General features: G+C 41.3%; 1 long non-coding RNA gene across 1 annotated transcript; it reads left to right on the plus strand.

The window, feature by feature from the left end:
* The first annotated feature begins 598 nt into the window (after positions 1–598).
* LOC104247325 (uncharacterized) lies at positions 599–15729 on the plus strand. The gene is made up of 4 exons (XR_716182.2): positions 599–909; positions 1005–1055; positions 13861–14312; positions 15505–15729. It is a non-coding gene; the product is annotated as an uncharacterized lncRNA (long non-coding RNA).
* The last annotated feature ends 246 nt before the right edge of the window (positions 15730–15975 follow it).

Here is a 15975-nt window from a genome sequence, read left to right on the forward strand (position 1 = left end):
CCCTTAGAAAGAAGTGAAATGACTTAAAAAGTCAAGTGAATGTGTGCCAAAATGAAACAAAAGAAGTGCTTAAAGGGAAGATGGAACCTACTTAGACTAAACATTTCCTACCCTGAACCAAAAGCCTTCACTATGTCTCCACAAATGCCCTATATGATGTCTAGTTGAATGAAGCTTACATTAGTGGTGACTCACATAAGGGGAAAGCATATGGTACTTAGAGCCGGACTTGCGACCACTACCAAAAAATGGGTCTATGACAACGGATATTTTTGCAACGGTTCAAAAACCGTTACTATAGATAGGTTATTGGAACGGTTTTAACCGTTGCGATATGACATGGGTGATACCAGCACACTTTGGCTATAAAACCGTCATTTAGGTAAAAAACCGTTCCCATAGTGTTTTATTTTTTGCAACGTTTGTTTTAACCGCACCAATAAATACATTCATTGGAACGGATCTTTAAAAAACTCAATCGGAACGGTTGTTATTTCCATCCTGAAATTTTGCCGCCTAAATTTTCGTAAACCCGCGCTTTTGAACCCCTCTTTTTACATTATTTTTTAATTAATATTATTTTATAAAAACCCATTTATGTGTTCTCCTAAATAATATGCTCTAACCTCTTTCTCCGATTTCCTTTTAGCGTACCGCCAGAACCTCGGTCTGCCAATATCCGCCATCGACCTCCGTCTCAACTGCCAATATCCCGCTGTCAACCTCCACCAACACTAGCAGAACCTCAATTGTCTTTTTCCTCCACCTATAAACTTTATCTCCTCCACCAAAACAACAACTATTCAATTAATCAAAGCTCTATGGTTTCAAATAGTCACAAAATTCTAGGGTTTTTTTCTCGATTAAGCTCGACTACAACTCCTTGTTCTCACTGAGCCTTAATTCTAGGTTTTGGCTCGACTCTCGCAAATTTTCTGATTTATTTTGCATGATCTTCTTTTATTCCTTTAGTAATTTCTCAATAGTTCAGTCGTAACTTGCAGATTCCATTAGCGAGGACGAAAATGCAACTGATAGCTGTGGGATAAATAATTGTAAGATTTCTTAAACTTTTTTTAATATAAACCGTTGTGATTTTGGATGTAAATTTCAGTTAAAATGTTCCTTTTTGCTCGATTAAGTGATTTTTATTTTATTTTGGGAGTATTTGAGTTATGTAGTGTGATTGAATGGAGATTCAAATCCATATGACACAAGCATTAAAAAGTATCTACTCGGACTTAACAATTACGGGAACTTGGGGTTTTTGGTTTATTATGGATTTTTTTAGTTATCGTTTTCATGTAAAAATTTTGTGTTATGAGGCTTTTTTTGTTGCATATTTGTCTCTATGTCTATGATTTAAGAATAATGTTGTCTTTCTAATAGTTTGATGCTTGTGCTTGAAACAAATATAGAATTCAACGAATCTGTTGGAGTATTTTAATCCAACAGATATTGAGTCTATATTTATTGTTAATGATTTAGGGAAATGAAGGGTCCAGTCCATCGAAAAATATTTCGTGGTTATGCTCGTGGTGAAGTGGTTATCCAGTATTGTTTCCTGCCCTCTACATGTTTGTACTACATGTTTACCTGAATTAAATGAAGAGACTGATATGGAACATACCAAATTTGGTGCTCCTAATTAGCTGTGCTTTGTTGCAAATTCTTCTTACTGAAGTCATAAGCTAGCTAACTTCTTACTGTATCACTTTCTATTTCTGGTTAATCTTCATTTGGCTTCATTGTTCTGACCTTATTTGCAATTTGCATCTAGCATTTACTAGTATTATGGTGACAACTTTTACGTGTAATAGCATTGATGCAGTTTCAGATCGCGATTTTTCATGGAGTTCCTTTCTGCAAATTCCATCACTGCTAAAGAATTTGGTTTCACTGCTTAGATAAAGATTCCTCAAGTTAATGTTTCCTTCTTTAGCAGTGATTGATCTAACTAGTTCAATTTTAGTATATCTTTGCTTTTGTATAGCGGTAATAATTCTCTTCACTGTAATTTTCTATTTTCTTATAGTCAATAAAGTTACTTTAAATTTCAATAAGATAAATAAGGAGCCCGTATTTGACAGTGTCAAGACAAAAATTTGGATGCTTGAGATACATGTAGAGTTTTCACATAATGTTACTGTCACGACCCTAACCCCGAACCCGGTCGTGATGGCGCCTCTCGTGAAGAAAAGGCCAGCCAGACCAAAACAAAATACCTCATTTAAACAGTTAAATACCATAAATAGTTCTAAAACATGATATAATAACCATAATTTGCGGAAATAACGATAACAATAGTAGAAACCATCCCGACACAGCCCAATGCAGGGTGTCACAAGTCATGAATAACTAATAAATTTGGATACCAGTCTACTAGATACAAAATCTAATACAAAAGTTCAAGGGCACGAAAATAATAAGTTAAGGGAGGCACGGGGGCTGCAGACGCCAACAGCTACCTCGTAGTCTCCGAAAACACTGCCTGGACTGGGAGGATCAGCACTCAGGAGCGGACTCTGCAATGACTGAATCTATACACACGGTGCAGGGAGTAATGTGAGTACTCCGACTTAGTGAGTAATAATCATAAATAATGGCTGAAAGCAAGAAAACACGTAAAGGCAAAAAGCAATTCTATATCAAGCAGTAAATTAGTGAGGAAGTCAAATGAAATTCCTTTAAACCAAGTAAAACAAGTAATTTATCAGGTAAATAACAAGTAGAAATACGCCCCTCAGGCACAATAACAATCGCTCAGAACAGTATCAGCACCTCGGGCTCACTCTTAGTACAGTATCAGCCCCTCGGGCTCACTCTCAGATCATGATGGGTACCCGCGCTTACTGTGGGTGTGCAGACTCCGGAGGGGCCCCTTACGGCCCAAACGTTATATCAAGGCACCTCGTGGCATCATCTCTCAGCACTCGGCCTCACATCACTCGGCACTCGGCCTCACATCACTCAAGCCACCTCGTGGCGTATAAAAGTATCTCTGGCCCTCGGCGTCATATCACTCAGCATATCCTCACATATGGCCCTTGGCCTCACTTAGTCCAAAAACCATCACAAGCCCCTCGGGCATTAGTACAACAGTAGTTTTCAGCCTAAAAACATCTTTTAGAAATATCATTTAAGTTTCAAATATGAGTAAAAGTGGCTGAGTTTGTAAAACAGTAAATATCAACATGACTGAGTTCAAGTGATAAATCAATACAGTGAGGAAATAGTGATAAAAATCTCCGGAGGGTTAAAATAATTGGCACGAAGCCCAAATATGGCAATCAGCCCAAATCATGATGATAACAAACAAGTTTCAGTCAAATACGCGGTAAAATCATCAATCAGGACGGACCAAGTCACAGTCCCCAATAGTAAACGACCCCACGCTCATCATCAAGTGCGTGTCTCACCTCAATATAGCACTACGATGTGCAATCCGGGGTTTCCAACCCTCAGGACATCATTTACAATCATTACGCACCTCGAACCGGCTACAACTCTAGCGCGCGACACCTTTGCCCTTCAAATCGGCCTACACGCGTGTCGAATCTATCCAAAAGCAGAACGAATACGTCACAATATGCTAAGGGAACAAAGCCCAAGCGAAAATAATCAAAAAAATATAAGAAATCCCGAAATTAGCAAAACCCAAGCTCCGGGCCCACTTCTTGAAACTCAAAAAATTTCACATCATTAGATTCCTTATCACCCCTTGAGTTCATACAAATCAAAAATCTCCAATCCGACCTCAAATAGTCCTTCAAATCCCAATTCAAAGTTCAAAATCCCAATCCCTAGTTTTTCCATTTTTAGCTTAAGTTCCAAGAATTTCTAGGTTGATTTCACAATAAAATCACGTTATAGGTTCAAAAATCTTACCTCCAATAAATTCTCCTTGAATCCTTTTTTAATCACCATCAAAAAGCTCTAAAAATGCTCAACTATGGAGGAAAAATGACTCAAAATAATGGATGAAATAACTTATAAACTTTCTGCCCAGGTCTGACTTCCCTTCTACGCGAACGCGGTCAACCTCTCGCTTTCGCGTAGCACAAATTTACGTTGACCAACTTTTACCTTACGCGAATGCAACACGCTAGTCGCGAATGCGATGCCTCTTCCGCCTTGACCTTCGCAAACGCGAGACATCTGATGCGAACGCGAAGAGCAAATTCCACTGGACCATAAATCCTTATACGCGAACGTGGAGAGAGCCTCATGCGAACGCGAAGCACAAACTCCTAGCCTTCCGCGAATGCGAGGCAACTCTCGTGAACCCGAAGGTTTAATTCTGGCCTTCCTCAAATTCTTCTACGCGAACGTGAGGCTTCGCTCGCGAATGCGAAGAGATAATTCTCTGCAACAACTGGGCAGATTTTTCTGCAACTTTCAAACTCCAAAATTGTCCGATTGACCATCCGAAACTCACCCGAGGCCCCCGGGACCTCAACCAAAAGCACCAACACATCCTAAAACCTCATTCAAACTTGTTCCAATCATCAAAACACCTCAAACAACACTAAATTCATCAATTCACATTGAAATCAAGCCTAAGTTTTCTTAAAACTTCCGAAATACGCTTTTGATCAAAAGCCCAACCAAACCACGTCCGAATGACCTGAAATTTTGCACACACATCAAAAATGACATAACGCAGCTACAACAACTTTCGGAATTCCATTCCGACCCTCAGATCAAAATCTCACCTACCAACCGGAAATCGCCAAAATACTAACTTTGCCAATTCAAGTCTAATTCTACATCGGACCTCCAAAACCAATTCCGATCACACTCCTAAGTCATAAATCACCTCTCGAAGCTAACCGAACCATTGGAACTCGTATCTGATCCCTCTAACACATAAGTCAACACCTGGTTGAATTTTCCAACTTAAACCTTCTTAAAAGAGACTGAGTGTCTCATTTCTTACTAAATCCATTCTGAACGCAAACTACCCAATTCACTCACATAAAACACGGATAACGAAGCAAAATGAAGCAAAAATATGGGAAAACGAAGCGGTAACTCATGAGACGACTGGCCGGGTCGTCACATCCTCTCTAACTTAAACAAACGTTCGTCCTCGAACGAGTCAAGAAATATACCTGAAGCCTCAAATATGTGAGGATATCTGCTCCACATCTCCCGCTCAATCTCCCAGGTAGCCTCCTCCACGGGCCGACCTCTCCACTGCACTTTCACTGAAGCTATATCCTTTGACCTCAACTTTCGAACCTGACGTCCCAAAATAGCTACTGGCTCCACATTAAAGGTCAAATCATCATCCAACTGAACCGTATTGAAGTCCAAAACATGAGACAGGTCCCCAATATACTTCCGGAGCATCGAAACATGAAATACCGGATGCACGCTAGGCAAGCTGGGTGGCAAAGCAAGCTCATAAGCCACCTTCCCGATCCTCCGAAGCACCTTAAAATGCCCAATGAACCGCGGACTCAACTCCCCTTTCTTCTCATATCTCATAACACCTTTCATGGGCGAAACCTTCAGCAAGACCTTCTCACCAACCATGTAGGACACATCTCAAACCTTCCAGTCCGCATAACTCTTCTGATGCGACTGTGCTGTACGAAGCCTCTCCTGAATCACCTTCACCTTCTCTAAGGAATCTTGAACGAAATCGAATAGTCTAGCCTCTCCAGGCTCGAACCAACTAACTGGAGATCTACACCGCCTCCCATACAAAGCCTTATACGGAGCTATCTGAATACTCGACTGGTAGCTATTGTTATAAGAAAACTCTACAAGCGGTAGAAACGTATCCCATGAACCTCCGAAATCGATGACACAAGCACGCAACATGTCCTCCAGTATCTGAATAGTACACTCGGACTGCCCGTCCGTCTGAGGATGAAAAGCTGTGCTCTACTCCACCTGAGTACCCAACTATCGCTGAACAGACTTCTAAATATGGAAAGTAAACTGAGTGCCCCGATCTGAAATGATGGAAACTGGGACACCATGCAATCGAACAATCTCCCGAATATATATCTCTGCCAACCGCTCTGAAGAATAAGTAGTACAGATAGGAATGAAGTGCGCGGACTTGGTCAGCCGATCCACAACCACCCAAATAGCATCAAACTTCTTCAAAGTCCGTGGAAGTCCAACAACAAAGTCCATAGTGATCCTCTCCCACTTCCACTCAGGAATAACCATCTGCTGAAGTAAGCCATCCGGTCTCTGATGCTCATATTTTACCTGCTGACAATTGAGACACCAAGCTACAAATCCCACAATATCTTTCTTCATTCTTCTCCACCAATAATGCTACCTCAAATCCTAGTACATCTTTGCGGCACCCGGATGAATGGAATACCGCGAGATAGGGGCCTCTTCCAGAATCAATTCCCGAAGCCCATCCACATTGGGCACAGAAATTCGGCCCTGCATCCTCAACACCCCATCATCACCAATGGTCACATCTATAGCATCATCATGTTGAACTCTGTTCTTAAGGACAAGCAAATGCGGATCATCATACTGGCTCTCTCTGATGCGATCATATAAGGTAGACCGAGAAACCACACATGCCAACACTCAACTGGGCTCCAAAATATCCAACCTCACGAATCGATTGGCCAAGGCTTGAACATCAACTGCAAGAGGTCTCTCCCCAACTGGGATGTACGCCAAACTCCCCATACTCACTGCCTTTCGGCTCAAAACATTGGACACCACGTTGGCCTTCCCCGGATGGTACAATATAGTGATATCATAATCCTTAAGCAACTCCAACCATCTCCACTGCCTCAAATTAAGATCCTTTTGCTTGAACAAATGTTGAAGACTGCGATGATCGGTGAATACCTCACAAGATACGCCATACAAATAATGCCTCCAAATCTTTAATGCATGAACTATGGCAGCAAACTCCAAATCATGAATGAGGTAGTTCTTCTCTTGAGGCTTCAACTGACGAGAAACATAAGCAATAACCCTACCCTCCTGCATCAATACACAACCAATCCCAACTCTCGAAGCATCACAATACATAGCATATGAACCTGAAGCTGATGGCAAAACCAATACTGTAGTTGTGGTCAAAGCTGTCTTGAGCTTCTGAAAGCTCTCTTCACACTCGTACAAATAAAACACCCTTTTGAGTCAACTTGGTCAAGGTCGATGCGATAGATGAGAATCCCTGAACAAACCGTCGATAATAGCCTGCTAAACCAAGAAAGCTATGAATCTCTGTGGCTGAGGACGGTCTAGGACAACTCTGAACCACCTCTATCTTTTTTGGATCAACCTGAATACCCTCGATGGACACCACGTGCCCCAAGAAAGCCACTGAACTGAGCCAAAACTCACACTTGGAAAATTTTGCATAAAGCTTCTCCTCCCTCAATCTCTGCAATACAACTCTCAAATGCTCCACGTGCTCCTCCTGACTATGCGAGTACAACAGAATATCATCAATGAATACTATAACGAACGAATCAAGATAAGGCCGGAACGTGCTGTTCATCAAATGCATGAACGCTGCTGGGGCATTGGTTAGCCCGAAAGACATCACAAGGAACTCGTAATGACCATATCTGGTTCTGAAAGCAGTCTTAAGAATATCTGAATCCCTGATCTTCAACTGGTGATAACCCGAACGAAGAACAATCTTGGAGAACACCCTCGCTCCCTGAAGCTGGTCAAATAAATCATCAATGCGAGACAAATGATACGTGTTCTTAATTGTTACCTTGTTCAATTGCCTATAATCAACGCACATTCTCATGGTGCTATCCTTCTTCTTCACAAACAGGACTGGCGCACCCCAAGGTGACACACTAGGCCGAATGAACCCTTTATCTAGGAGTTCCTGAAGTTGTTCTTTCAATTCTTTCAGCTCTGCTGGTGCCATGCGATATGGAAGAATATAAATGGGATGAGTGCCCGGCACCAGGTCAATACCAAAATTAATATCCCTGTCCAGTGGCATGCCCGACAGGTCTGCAGGAAACACATCGGGAAAATCCCTCACAACTGGAACAAAATCAATACTGGGAGTCTCAGCTCCAACATCCCTCACAAATGCTAGATATGAAAGGCAACCCTTCCTAACCATACGCTGGGCCTTCAAGAAAGAGATCACTCTACTAGGAACATGATTAGTCACACCACGCCACTCGATCCGTGGTACACCCGGCATAGCCAAAGTGACTATTTTAGCATGACAGTCTAGAATAGCACGACACGAAGATAGCCAATCCATGCCCAAAATGACATCAAAATCCACCATACTCAATAACAATAGATCTACTCGGGTTTCCAGACCCCCAATAGTCACCACATATGATCGGTACATACGGTCTACAATAACAGTATTGCCCACTGGGGTAGAACATGAACATGTAAAGCAAGAAACTCACGGGGCATACCCAAATAACGAGCAAAGTATGATGACAGATAAGAAAAGGTGGAACTGGGATCAAATAATACAGAGGCATCTCTGTGGCAGACTGACACAATACCTATAATGACAACATCTGAAGCAATAGCATTGTGTCTAGCTGGAAGTGCATAGAAATGAGCCTGGCCACCGCCTGATCGACCTCCCCCTCTGGGGCGACCCTTGGCTGCATGACCTCCACCTCTAGCTGGCTGGGCAGGTGGTAAAGTAACTGGAGCAGAAGTCAAGGGTTGACCCCTCTACTGGGGTGAACTAGCAACACGACGAAGACACTGCCTCCACACATGCCCAAACTCTCCACACTCAAAACAACTCCTAGGTGCCGGAGAAGGGGACTGAAGGGAACCCCTCGCACCGGAGTGACTAGCTGATGCAATCAGCATAGAAGAACCCTGAGCCAACGGGGCACGAGATGAACTTTGAGCTGGGAGGGCGCTGAGTGAAAGCTGGCCCTGTTGAGACCCCTAATAACCATGACCTGAAGATGCCCTGCGATACTCTGGGCAGGCTGACTGAGCAGGCCTGAAAGAACGACCTCTACCATGCTGAAACTAGCCCCTCGAAGGAGCACCACCATAACTGCCCGATCCTCGAGGCCTCTTGGCCTGCCTCTCCTCTCGATCTTGACGGTGAACCATCTCAATCTCGCGAGCTATATCAACCACCTACTCGAATGTAGCACCCAACACCCTCTCTCGGGTCATAAGAATACGGATATGATAGTTAAGTCCATCAACAAATCTCCTTATCCTCTCACGATCTGTCGGAACCATCCAAACGGCATGACGAGCCAACTCAGAAAAACTCGACTCATACTGTGACATAGTCATATCCCCATGTTGCAACCACTCAAATTGTCTACGCAGCTCCTCTCTGCGGGACTACGATACATACTTCTCCAAGAATAGAGTGGAGAACTACTGCCAAGTATGGGGCGCTGCACTAACCGGCCTACGCCTCTTATACGCCTCCCACCAAGTGAGAGAGGCCCTAGAAAACTGAAATGTAGTAAATGCCACACCACTAGACTCAAGAATCCTTACTGTATGGAGCATTTGCTGACACTTATCCAGAAAGCCCTGGGCATCCTCGCCCTCAGCACCATTGAATAACGGAGGCTGGAGTCTACCAAATCTCTCAAGATGACGCTGCTCATTATTCGGCATAACTGACACAATAAACTCCTGAGCTGGTGCAACTGGCTGGGTGCCCCGGCGTTTGAAGTCCCTGCACTACCTACTCAGGTGTGCGAGCAGCGGGGGTCTAATTGCCTTCCCTGGCCTGTGAAGTAGCTACTACTGTAGTGGATGAAACTGCTTGAGCCAGGCCACTGCAAACTGATAAGATCTGTGCCAAGGCCTCCTGAAGACCCGGAATCACAATGGGTACAATTGGTGCCTGAACTAGTGCTGCTGGAGCATCCATCGCTGGAGCCTGATCCGGAGCTAGGGCAGCTGGTGGATCTACAGGTGCTGCCCTCGCTACTCTACCTCTGCCACGACCATGACCGCGTCCACGGCCTCTAATGGTCTCAGCTGGTGGCACTGGTGGTAGTCCACCTCGTTCGGTAGCTCGCATCCTCACTATTTCTGAGATAATAGAATAACAAAAGTTTAGTTCTCGAATCAACAAGGTCGCACAACAAGAATTTCAAGGATATGAAGTTTTTCCAAAAAGTTCTACAGCCTCTCAAGGATAAATACAGATGTCTCCGTACCGATCCGCGAGACTCTACTAAACTTGCTCATGACTCGTAAGACCTAAGTAACCTAGGCTCTGATACCAACTTGTCACGACCCTAACCCCGAACCAGGTCGTGATGGCGCCTCTCGTGATGACAAGGCCAGCCAGACCAAAACAGAACACCTCGTTTAAACAGTTAAATACCATAAATAGTTCTAAAACATGATATAATAACCGTAATTTGCGGAAATAACGATAACAACAGTAGAAACCACCCCGACACAGCCCAAACCGGGGTGTCACAAGTCATGAGCAACTAATAAATCCAAATACCAGTGTACTCGATACGAAATCCGTTATAGAAGTTCAAGGGCATTAAAATAATAAGATAAGGGAGGCACAGGTGCTGTAGACTCCAATAGCTACCTCGTAGTCTCCGAAAACACTACCTGGACTAGGAGGATCAACACTCAGGAGCGGACTCTGCGATTCCTGAATCTGCATACACGGTGCAGGGAGTAATGTGAGTACTCCGACTTAGTGAGTAATAATCATAAATAATGGCTGAAAGTAAGAAAACACGTAAAGGCACAAAGCAATTCTATATCAAGCAGTAAAAATCACTTAAAGCAGTAAATCAGTGAGAAAGTCAAATGAAATTCTTTTAAACTAAGTATAACAGGTAATTTAGCAGGTAAATAACAAGTAGAAATACGCCCCTTGGGCACAGTAACAATCGCTCAGAACAGTATCAGCCCCTCGGGCTCACTTTCAGTACAGTATCAGTCCCTCGGGCTCACTCTCAGATCATAATGGGTACCCGCGCTCACTGTGAGTGTGCAGATTCACATCTCGTGGCATCATCTCTCGGCACTCAGCCTCACATCACTCGGCACTCGGCCTCACATCACTCAAGCCATCTCGTGGCGTATAAAAGTATCTCAGGACCTCGGCCTCATATCGCTCAGCATATCCTCACATATGGCCCTCGGCCTTACTCAGTCCAAAAACCATCACAAGCCCCTCGGGCATTAGTAAAATAGTAGTTCTCAGCCCAAAAACATCTTTTAGAAATATCATTTAAGTTTCAAATATGAGTAAAAGTGACTGAGTTTGTAAAACAGTAAATATCAACAGGACTGAGTTCAAGCGATAAATCAATACAGTGAGGAAATAGTGATAAAAATCCCCAAAGGGTTCAAATAGTTGGCATGAAGCCCAAATATGGCAATCAACCCAAATCATGATGATAACAAACAAGTTTCAGTCAAATACGCGGTAAAATCATTGATCGGGACGGACCAAGTCACAGTCCCCAATAGTGAACGACCCCATGCTCATCATCAAGCATGTCTCACCTTAATATAGCACTACGATGTGCAATCCGAGGTTTCAAACCCTCAGGACATCATTTACAATCATTACTCACCTCGAACCGGCTAAAACTTTAGCTCACGACGCCTTTGCCCCTCAAATCGGCCTCCACGCGCGTCGAATCTATCCAAAAGCAGAACGAATACGTTACAATATGCTAAGGGAACAAAGTCCAAGCGAAAACAATCGAAAATATATAAAAAAATCTCGAAATTAGCAAAACCCGAGCCCTAGGCCCACTTCTCGAAACTCAGAAATTTTCACATCATTAAATTCCTTATCACCCCACGAGTTCATACATATCAAAAGTATCCAATCCGACCTCAAATGGTCCTTCAAATCCCAATTCAAAGTTCAAAATCCCAAGCCCTAGTTCTTCCATTTTTAGCTTAAGTTCCAAGAATTTCTAGGTTGATTTCACAATAGAATCACGTTTTAGGTTCAAAAATCTTACCTCCAATCAATTCTCCTTGAATCCGTCTTTAATCACCCTCAAAAAGCTCTCAAAATGCTCAACTATGGAGGAAAAATGACTAAAAATTGCGAATGAAATAACTTATAAACTTTCTGCCCAGGCCTGACTCTCCTTCTACGCGAACGCGGTCAACCTCTCGCGTTCGCGTAGCACAAATTTACGTTGACCAACTTTTACCTTGCGCGAACGCGACACGCCAGTTGCGAACGCGATGCCTCTTCCTCCTTGACCTTCGCGAATGCGAGACACCTGATGCGAACGCTAAGAGCAAATTCCACTGGACCCCAAATCCTTATACGCGAACGCGGAGAGCCTCATGCGAACGCGAAGCACAAACTCCTAGACTTCCGCGAATGCGAGGTACCTCTTGCGAATGCGAAGGCTTAATTCTGGCCTTCCTCAAATTCTTCTACGTGAACACGAGGCTCTGCTCGCGAACGCGAAGAGATAATTCTCTGCAATAGCTGGGCAGATTTTTCTGCAACTTTCAATCTCCAAAATAGTCCGATTGACCATCCGAAACTCACCAAGGCCCCCGGGACGTCAACCAAAAGCACCAATACATCCTAAAACCTCATTCAAACTTGTTCCAATCATCAAAACACCTCAAACAACAGCAAATCCATCAATTCACATTGAATTCAAGCCTAAGTTTTCTAAAAACTTCCGAAATACGCTTTCGATAAAAAATATAACCAAACCACGTCCGAATGACCTGAAATTTTGCACACACATCACAAATGACATAATGAAGCTACAGGGAATTCCGACCCTCGGATCAAAATCTCACGTACCAACTGGAAATCGCCAAAATACTAACTTTGCCAATTCAAGCCTAATTCTACACCGGACCTCCAAAACTAATTCTGATCACACTCCTAAGTCATAAATCACCTCCTCAAGCTAACCGAACCATCAGAACTCACATCCGAGCCCTCTAACACATAAGTCAATGCCCGGTTGACTTTTCTAACTTAAACCTTCTTAAAAGAAACTAAGTGTCTCATTTATTACCAAATCCACTCTGAACGCAAACTACCCAACTCGCTCACATAAAACATGGATAACGAAGCAAAATGAAGCAAAAATGGGGGAAAATGGAGTGGCAACTCATGAGACGATTGACCGGGTCGTCACAGTTACCTTTAACCAAGAGAGAATACAAAATGACCTACTAGGTTGATATTAGCTGAGAGAGATAATTCTATTTTTTAGTCTTGGGATTTGTGTTCTTGCTCTTTTATAATTGATTTATCTAGTTACCTACATATATGTTGCCTTCTAAAACTGTATGTATCCAATATTGTTTCATGTCAGCGTTCACTAATGTCCTCCTGTAACTATTTCTACAACACTTATTGCTGATTTTAATATACTACTTTTAACACTAAAAAAGAAACAAAAGAATTAAATGAGAGACATGGAATAGAAAGCAGAATTACTATTTCAGTTCTTATACTGTTAAGAGATAAGGTATAGATTTGAAACTAATGAAATGTTCTAAAAAAAAGGTTATAATCAAAGCATGAGCTATAGAAAAACAAATTATACCAACAGAGAGAACTCTACCATGTAGCTTTCACGAATGATAGAAATACCGACATGATCACAGTTTCTCCCATATAATTACTACACCTCAGCGCATAAGGGATCAAGTTCTTCTATATAGTCATCCATGCTCTAAATGACCAGAACACAAGCCACCTTAAGATGCACATCAATTGCAACAAATGTTGATTACTGTAATGCATCTCTGTTTTCTTTGACACAATAGAATGCATCCTAACAAGCTAATGTTATTTGAGACAGCTTGGTCTTAGATTAGGCCAACTCCATTTACCTATTTTTTTTGTTGTTGGTCTTGCTAACCTATGTTGTGTTTGCTTTTCAGAATCTGAAAAATATTTGAATAGTCATGAATCAAGAAGGGTGCTCAAGCAAAAATAAGAAAATATCCAACCGCATTCCAATTGGATCCCTTGCATCTTTGCGAAATCAAAGGGTTTCGTCGTTGACAACATAAAGAACCTTTCAAGCTACAAGGTCCAATGAAAATGAAGAACGACAATCAAAAGCTGGATTACCTCTATCTTTGCAAAACCAAAAGGTTTCGTCGTTGACAACAAAAAGAGTCTTGAATATAAGGTCAAATGCAAATGAAGAACGACAATCAGAATTAGGATCTCAATTACATGAACAAGTGCAACAAGTGCCATGGAATTCAGCGTCTGAACCCAGAATTGCGACTTGATCCTGACATGCTAAGGTTCGTAGAAGCTTCCTCTGCACACCAAGTTGTTGTTCAACTAAACAATCGACCATATACTGGTAGTAACAATCAAGGTCAGTACTTACCAAATGTTATACATCTTCTTCTATTTCTCCTCCTTTCTTGTGATTCTTCTTTTACCACTTCTCTCTCTCTCTCTCAAAGTCTAAATAGTTTTTTTTACTTTGCCTATGGCACTTAGTCACGAAAATGAAAGAAATGAAAAGAGAATACCTAACATTTGGAATAGTCGCCAAATGTATGGCATGTGCCTTATGGTATTTGGCATTTGATAGTGATATTTTTTGTGTTGTTGACTGCCTTGATGGCTTGTTGGTTGTTTACATTAAGTTTATTTGTTGTGATGCTCTTTATGTGTTGGAAGTGGTATTTGTTAACTGGTAGTGGTATTAAGTTTTTTGTTTAGCAAGTGTTTGGTTGGACTGTTGTAGTTAACTAGTTTATGATGTTTGGTATTAAGTTGCCTCTGTTTTGGTATGTGTTTGGTTGGATGGTTGTAGTTTATTAGTTGTTGTGCTGCTCTTTATGATTTTTCAATTTTGATTCTTAGGATTGAATCGTTTTCCATTAAAGAGATGATTGTGTATTATTATGGATATAATCTAGTAAATTGGGTCTCTTTTTCTAGTTGAATTTAGTGCAAAGATGTGAACTTAGGAAGATAATAGTTGGATTTTCTCATTGATTTTCGATTCTAAGATTGTTTAGGAGTTGATTATCATTTTTCTAGGAGAGTTCAATGTTTGTTTCACTCCACATTAGGAGGTGAATCTGGTACCAAGTTTTGTCTTCAGAACTGAAGAATGAAACTGAAGGAGAAGAATGAACTGAAGTCACGAAGCCTAACTGTTATACTCCTGTTTGTTCTCCGGTTAAGTGTGTAATTTTTAGCCTAACTGTTGCTATTCACCCTTTTTTATGCACTATTAACCTTCTTTAATTTTCATCTGATAGGTAATGCCTCTCTATGTCTGGTAATTCTATGTTGATCATCCTTCATGATCTGCCATATATGCCTTTGTTTCAATCTTGATCACTCAACTTTCATAGGAATTGAAGATTATATATGATGAAATTAAAAGTGAAGAAGATTAGTGTTAATTCATGGCCTAGCTTGACTAATTTTTAAATCATTCATGTTTTTTGACATTTTTTAGATAATGGTGAATTATATCAAATCCATTTTTGGTTTTGAAACGAGTAGTTCTCTTGAAGAGTAATGGCTTTATTTATCCTCTTTTGTAGGTGGAGTAGATCAAGAAATGGAAGAAGATGATGGAACTGAAGAACTAGACCTTACTTGAGATGAATTTTGAATTGCTATAGATGAATGTTCTATAGAAATCTTGTTATCAACATTTTTAAACTTACTCTTGAAATGTATTAAACTTATGCATTTGGGGTAGAACATTTGCTTTATGGATATTATTTACTTGATGGATAATTTATATTATTAATAGTTTCATTTTATGATTTATTTAAATTTTAGTGTTATTATAATTTATTATATGTGTAAATATATATTTATAACATGGGCTATATTTATGTTTTAACTGAACTGTTACAATAGGCTACCATAACCATTGCAATAGGACACAAATGATGTTCCATTATACAATACAAACTGTTGCAATAGGTCCTATAAACCATTCCAAAATGATCTATTAAACCATTCCAAGACAAATAAAATTGTTGTGATAGCTTAAAGAAACCATT

Source organism: Nicotiana sylvestris, chromosome 1, assembly GCF_000393655.2.
Source record: "Nicotiana sylvestris chromosome 1, ASM39365v2, whole genome shotgun sequence".
Classification (NCBI taxonomy): Eukaryota; Viridiplantae; Streptophyta; class Magnoliopsida; order Solanales; family Solanaceae; genus Nicotiana; species Nicotiana sylvestris.